Source organism: Neoarius graeffei, chromosome 10 (assembly GCF_027579695.1).
Source record: "Neoarius graeffei isolate fNeoGra1 chromosome 10, fNeoGra1.pri, whole genome shotgun sequence".
NCBI classification, from domain to species: Eukaryota; Metazoa; Chordata; class Actinopteri; order Siluriformes; family Ariidae; genus Neoarius; species Neoarius graeffei.
In genome coordinates, this window is record NC_083578.1 from 23,974,108 (window position 1) to 23,980,107 (window position 6,000).

The 6,000-nt window shown below is 44.7% G+C and overlaps 1 protein-coding gene across 4 annotated transcripts in view; it reads right to left on the minus strand.

Moving 5' to 3' along the window:
* Positions 1–4,528, minus strand: part of wu:fl23c11 (interleukin-17 receptor C) — a 62,295-nt gene extending 57,767 nt beyond the window's left edge. For 3 of the 4 annotated variants that reach the window (XM_060931587.1, XM_060931586.1, XM_060931584.1), the window contains exon 1: positions 4,319–4,528. The gene's annotated coding sequence lies outside the window, so the exon portion shown is untranslated. Of the gene's footprint in view, positions 1–4,089; positions 4,268–4,318 lie in introns of those variants that run through there. The other variant, XM_060931585.1, reaches the window with a different exon arrangement.
* Positions 4,529–6,000: the final 1,472 nt, after the last annotated feature.

Genomic DNA, 6,000 nt, shown 5'->3' on the forward strand with positions numbered 1-6,000 from the left:
TGTCCATGCACTACACTTTGAACAGGGTGCGGAAGAGTTTTTGCCCATTATATGGAGATATGTATTGAATTTGTGTGGTCATTTTACTTTGTGACACTTTATGTTAATAATGATAACAATAATGAAAAAGATAAAAATGACTTCTTGCCAAAACTCAATCTCGCCTAGGGCAGCCAAAGACCTAGAGCCGGCCCTGCGTACTCTCAAACGGAAACGAAAAAGAAAATGAATGATTTTTCCTGATTACTTGAATAAGTTGCCTATAGCTCGTCATGTAATTGACGCTTTGTATGAGATAAAACGAGGCCTACGGACACTACAGGTGAGTTAATTGTCCTGCATTTTGTAATTCAGCAAGACGTTCCAAGTACCATATAGACATATTGTGTTGTTACTAAAGACCCTTCATAGTTATTGTACATTTCTCAGCATCGTGTACATGGGGGGCCCACGGACACTATGGAGATTTTTGTCATTTTGACATACCGTTTTGAATCATACCTCAGTAGTGTTAGGAAATTATATTGTGAACATGTTTGGGTTTTTTTTCCCATCTGGATACTTTTGTAGATGAGAAATTCATTATAAACTAGATATTAAATGCAAATTTGACATCATGAGCTTGATAAATTTGACAGAAAATATCTCATCTCATTATCTCTAGCTGCTTTATCCTGTTCTACAGGGTCGCAGGCAAGCTGGAGCCTATCCCAGCTGACTACGGGCGAAAGGCGGGGTACACCCTGGACAAGTCGCCAGGTCATCACAGGGCTGACACATAGACACAGACAACCATTCACACCTACGGTCAATTTAGAGTCACCAATTAGGCTACGTTTACACTAGACCGTATCTGTCTCGTTTTCTTCGCGGACGCACTGTCCGTTTACATTAACCCCCCTGAAAAAGCGGGGAAACGGGAATCCGCCAGCGTCCACGTATTCAATCTAGATCGTATCAGCTCCGGTGCTGTGTAAACATTGAGAATACGCGAATACGCTGTGCTGAGCTCTAGCTGGCGTCTCATTGGACAACGTCACTGTGACATCCACCTTCCTGATTCGCTGGCGTTGGTCATGTGACGCGACTGCTGAAAAACGGCGCAGACTTCCGCCTTGTATCACCTTTCATTAAAGAGTATAAAAGTATGAAAATACTGCAAATACTGATGCAAATACTGCCCATTGTGTAGTTATGCTTGTCTTTAGGCTTGCCATCCTTCCACTTGCAAGTAATAAGTGATATGCGCTGGGATCTCACACACAGCGGCTCAGTCCCGAATCGTGGCTTGTTCACTTCACTCGCGCGCTCTGTGAGCTGCGCAGGGCCGGAGTGCGCACCCTCCAGAGGGCACTCGCTGTTCAGGGCGGAGTGATTTGGAGCGCAGGATGCCTGCGGAGCCGAGCGTATCCGCGTATTGGTGTTGCTGTGTGCACGGCTAACGGTTTTAGTGTCAACGCGAATCGTTTTAAGAACGTTAATCTGATGATCCGCTGATTCGACGTAATGTAAACGTAGCCTTAGCCTAACCTGCATGTCTTTGGAGTATGGGGGAAACCGGAGCACCCGGAGGAAACCCACACAGACACGGGGAGAACATGCAAATTCCACATAGAAGGGCCCTCGTTGGTCACTGGGCTCGAACCCAGGACCTTCTTGCTGTGAGGCGCCAGCGCGTAACGCCCATAACGCGTATATCTTTGGTCAAAATGTTGTATTGTTAATGAATGTGTCTTGTGAAGAGAAAATGACAATAATATTGTGGGGAAAAAATGGTGTCCCTGGATGTGGACTTCACCACACTGCTGAATTATCCATAGAAAGGATTCATTTCAGATTATTATTATTATTATTACGACTAAACCACTAAAATATAGTCATGGCTTTAATTTACATCTTTCTTCCTATGGAGTCCCTCAGGAGAGTGCTCTCTCTCTCTCTCTCTCTCTCTCTCTCTCTCTCGCTCAGTAGAACTCTCTCTCTGTAGAACTCTCTCTCTCTGTAGAACTCTCTCTCTCTCTCTCTGTAGAACTCTCTCTCTGTGTGGAACACTCTCTCTCTCTGTAGATCTCTCTCTCTCTCTGTGTGTGTGGAACACTCTCTCTCTCTGTAGAACTCTCTCTCTCTCTCTGTGGAACACTCTCTCTGTAGAACTCTCTCTCTCTCTCTCTGTAGAACTCTCTCTCTGTGTGGAACACTCTCTCTCTCTGTAGATCTCTCTCTCTCTCTGTGTGTGTGGAACACTCTCTCTCTCTGTAGAACTCTCTCTCTCTCTCTGTGGAACACTCTCTCTGTAGAACTCTCTCTCTCTCTCTCTCTGTAAAACACTCTCTCTCTCTGTAGAACTCTCTGTCGGTCTGTCTGTCTCTCTCTCTCTCTCTCTCTGTGGAACACTCTCTCTCTCTGTAGAACTCTCTGTCTGTCTCTCTCTCTCTCTGTGGAACACTCTCTCTCTCTCTCTCTCTGTGGAACACTCTCAATTTCGTTGTATCCCAGGTACAATGACAATCAAGATTAAAGAAAGAAAGAAAAAAGAAAAAGAAAGAGGTCTCCCTCTCTCAGTAGAACTCTCTCTCTCTGTGGAACACACACTGTCTCTCTCAGTAGAACTCTCTCTCTCTCTCTCTCTCTCTCTCTCTCTCTCTCTGTGGAACACACTCTGTCTCTCTCAGTAGAAGTCTTTCTCTCTCTCTCTCTGTGGAACACACTGTCTTTCTCAGTAGAACTCTCTCTCTCTCTCTGTGGAACACACTCTGTCTGTCTCTCTCAGCAGAAGTCTCTCTCTCTCTCTCTCTCTCTCTCTCTCTCTCTCTCTGTGGAACACACTGTCTTTCTCAGTAGAACTCTCTCTCTCTCTGTGGAACACACTGTCTGTCTCTCTCAGTAGAAGTCTCTCTCTCTCTCTCTCTCTCTCTCTCTGTGGAACACACTGTCTTTCTCAGTAGAACTCTCTCTCTCTCTCTCTCTCTCTGTGGAACACACTGTCTGTCTCTCTCAGTAGAAGTCTCTCTCAGTAGAAGTCTCTCTCAGTAGAAGTCTCTCTCTCTCTCTCTGTGGAACACACTGTCTTTCTCAGTAGAACTCTCTCTCTCTCTCTCTCTCTGTGGAACACACTCTGTCTCTCTCAGCAGAAGTCTCTCTCTCTCTCTCTCTGGAACACACTGTCTTTCTCAGTAGAACTCTCTCTCTCTCTCTCTCTGTGGAACACACTGTCTGTCTCTCTCAGTAGAAGTCTCTCTCTCTCTCTCTCTCTGTGGAACACACTGTCTTTCTCAGTAGAACTCTCTCTCTCTCTCTCTCTGTGGAACACACTCTGTCTGTCTCTCTCAGCAGAAGTCTCTCTCTCTCTCTCTCTCTCTCTCTCTCTGTGGAACACACTGTCTTTCTCAGTAGAACTCTCTCTCTCTCTGTGGAACACACTGTCTGTCTCTCTCAGTAGAAGTCTCTCTCTCTCTCTCTCTCTCTCTCTGTGGAACACACTGTCTTTCTCAGTAGAACTCTCTCTCTCTCTCTCTCTCTCTCTGTGGAACACACTCTGTCTCTCTCAGCAGAAGTCTCTCTCTCTCTCTCTCTGGAACACACTGTCTTTCTCAGTAGAACTCTCTCTCTCTCTCTCTCTCTGTGGAACACACTGTCTGTCTCTCTCAGTAGAAGTCTCTCTCTCTCTCTCTCTCTCTCTCTGTGGAACACACTGTCTTTCTCAGTAGAACTCTCTCTCTCTCTCTCTCTCTCTCTCTCTCTCTCTGTGGAACACACTGTCTGTCTCTCTCAGTAGAAGTCTCTCTCAGTAGAAGTCTCTCTCAGTAGAAGTCTCTCTCTCTCTCTCTCTGTGGAACACACTGTCTTTCTCAGTAGAACTCTCTCTCTCTCTCTCTGTGGAACACACTCTGTCTGTCTCTCTCAGTAGAAGTCTCTCTCAGTAGAAGTCTCTCTCTCTCAGTAGAGGTCTCTCTCTCTCTCTCTCTCTCTCTCAGTAGACAAAGTATAAGCGGCTTCATCTTATAAAATAAGTAACTTATATTTCAGTGTGTTAGACTGTAAACTGATAGAACAGGCCGAATAATAAACACTAAACAGAGAGATATTTACCGCTGGTGACAGAGCTGTTGTTGTTTATGCTGTTGTTAAATCACTCAGGTTTATCCAGTTTATTTCGCAACTCCACTGTCATCAACCGCGCGGAGACAGAACCGTCAAAATAGTCGGAATAAACATGATAAACTACATGTGTGTTTACATGTTGTAATTTTTTTGTGAAATAAAAGGTACAAAAACATACCAAAGCACCAGAAAGTAAAGTAAAGTAAAGTAAGCTTACTGCAGCGTGCGGCTCTGTGCCTCAGGGCTACAGCCAGGAAACTCCTGCAATTCCACAGAAAAGCTATAGAACGGAAACAGTTTCGGGATATGTGCAATAATTTTAGTTGAGAATTAAATATATGTTTCCTTCGAAGAAGAAAACATTTAGAACAATCAAGTCCATCCCGTTCCGCCGGGAGCGAACCGCCGTTAGCCGGATGGAGTCCGACTCCTCCCACAGCTCTCCAGGTGACGAGAAAGGGGCGGGGCTAAGAGCAGGTGCGCGTGCTATCGGCGTTAGAGTTTTTCACAACACATGCTGTGGCTCCTCCCTCCTGTGGCTCCTCCCTCCTGTGCTGCTCTCAGAACTCTGAACACACAACTCTTTCTCAAACTACATTCACAAAACCTCTGAGTCTTTTTGCAAAACCATACCATCGCCTCAAAATAGTTTTACATGTGCTCAAAACTGAACAATCTTGTCAGATCTTGCACGAATCGGTCAAAATAGAAAAACTGCTGAGCAGCCATTAAACACTACACCAAAACACTGAAAACACAGTGGTCAAGGCATGTTGCTCATGGAGAAATGTTTATTGGTCACAATAAAGTATAGCATATGCATTTTGCATCTCCAAAAGTAAAGAAAAAAAAGATTTCACAACTCAGTGGATTTAGCATTTAATCATCCTGAAATTGACAAATACAAATGAAAGTGTATAGCCTACAATGTACTGTAAAAGGTAAAAAAAAAAAACCCTCTAACGACGTTATACAATTGATCATTGAGCTTCATTGAGCGTCATCCTGTTTTTGGGCTGGGTCAGGCCACAGCACTTCATCCACATCACACGCTATATTTGCCCTTGCCAGGCAACGGGGGGGAAAAACCCTAGTGTGCCGTTCCCAGCCCTGACACATCTCCTCGCCAATGTGATCACAGGCTAGTTCCATGGCCTCAAGAAGATTAAGCCTGGTGTAGGGCTGTTTGTCGCTCGTACACCTTCCATCTCCAAGTGGAGAAAAACTCCTCTATTGCATTGAGGAAGGGAGAGTACGGTGGCAAGTATAGGTTAATGAAATTCTGATTCATATTGAACCATTCTCTGACTTGGACGGTGCGGTGAAAACTAACATTGTCCCAAATTATAACATAAATAGGCCGCTCAATCATCTCATGTTCCTGCTGTTCATTTGCAGACAACACATCTCTAAGACCACCAAGACAGGTGAGAAGGTGCTGGGTGTTATACAGTATGGCCCCAGAGTGGCATGATGGTGAAGAACACCCCGGTTGCTTATAGCAGCACAGTGTTATATTACCACCAGGCTGGCCAGGGACTTCAACAATGGCTCGCTGGCCAATTATGTTCCTGCCTCTCCTTCTTCTCTTGGTGAGATTGAAGCCAGCTTCATCAACAAAAATGAATTCATGGGGTCTCTCCATGGGGTCTCTCCATGGCGTCCAGTTCAAACATTCTCTGCAATTAGATGATTGTAGTTTTGTAAGTGCTTCAAAGAGACAGATTTATGCTGTGGAGTACAATGTATGCATTCTTCACTACAGTTTTTCTCAATTGCTAAAACACTAAACCCTATTGTCTGAACCAAATGCTCAGTTGCCTGAACCCACTGATTGAATCAATCACTCTTTTGGCAAAACCATAAGCACTTTTCACCTGTTTAGACACAAGTTGCCAA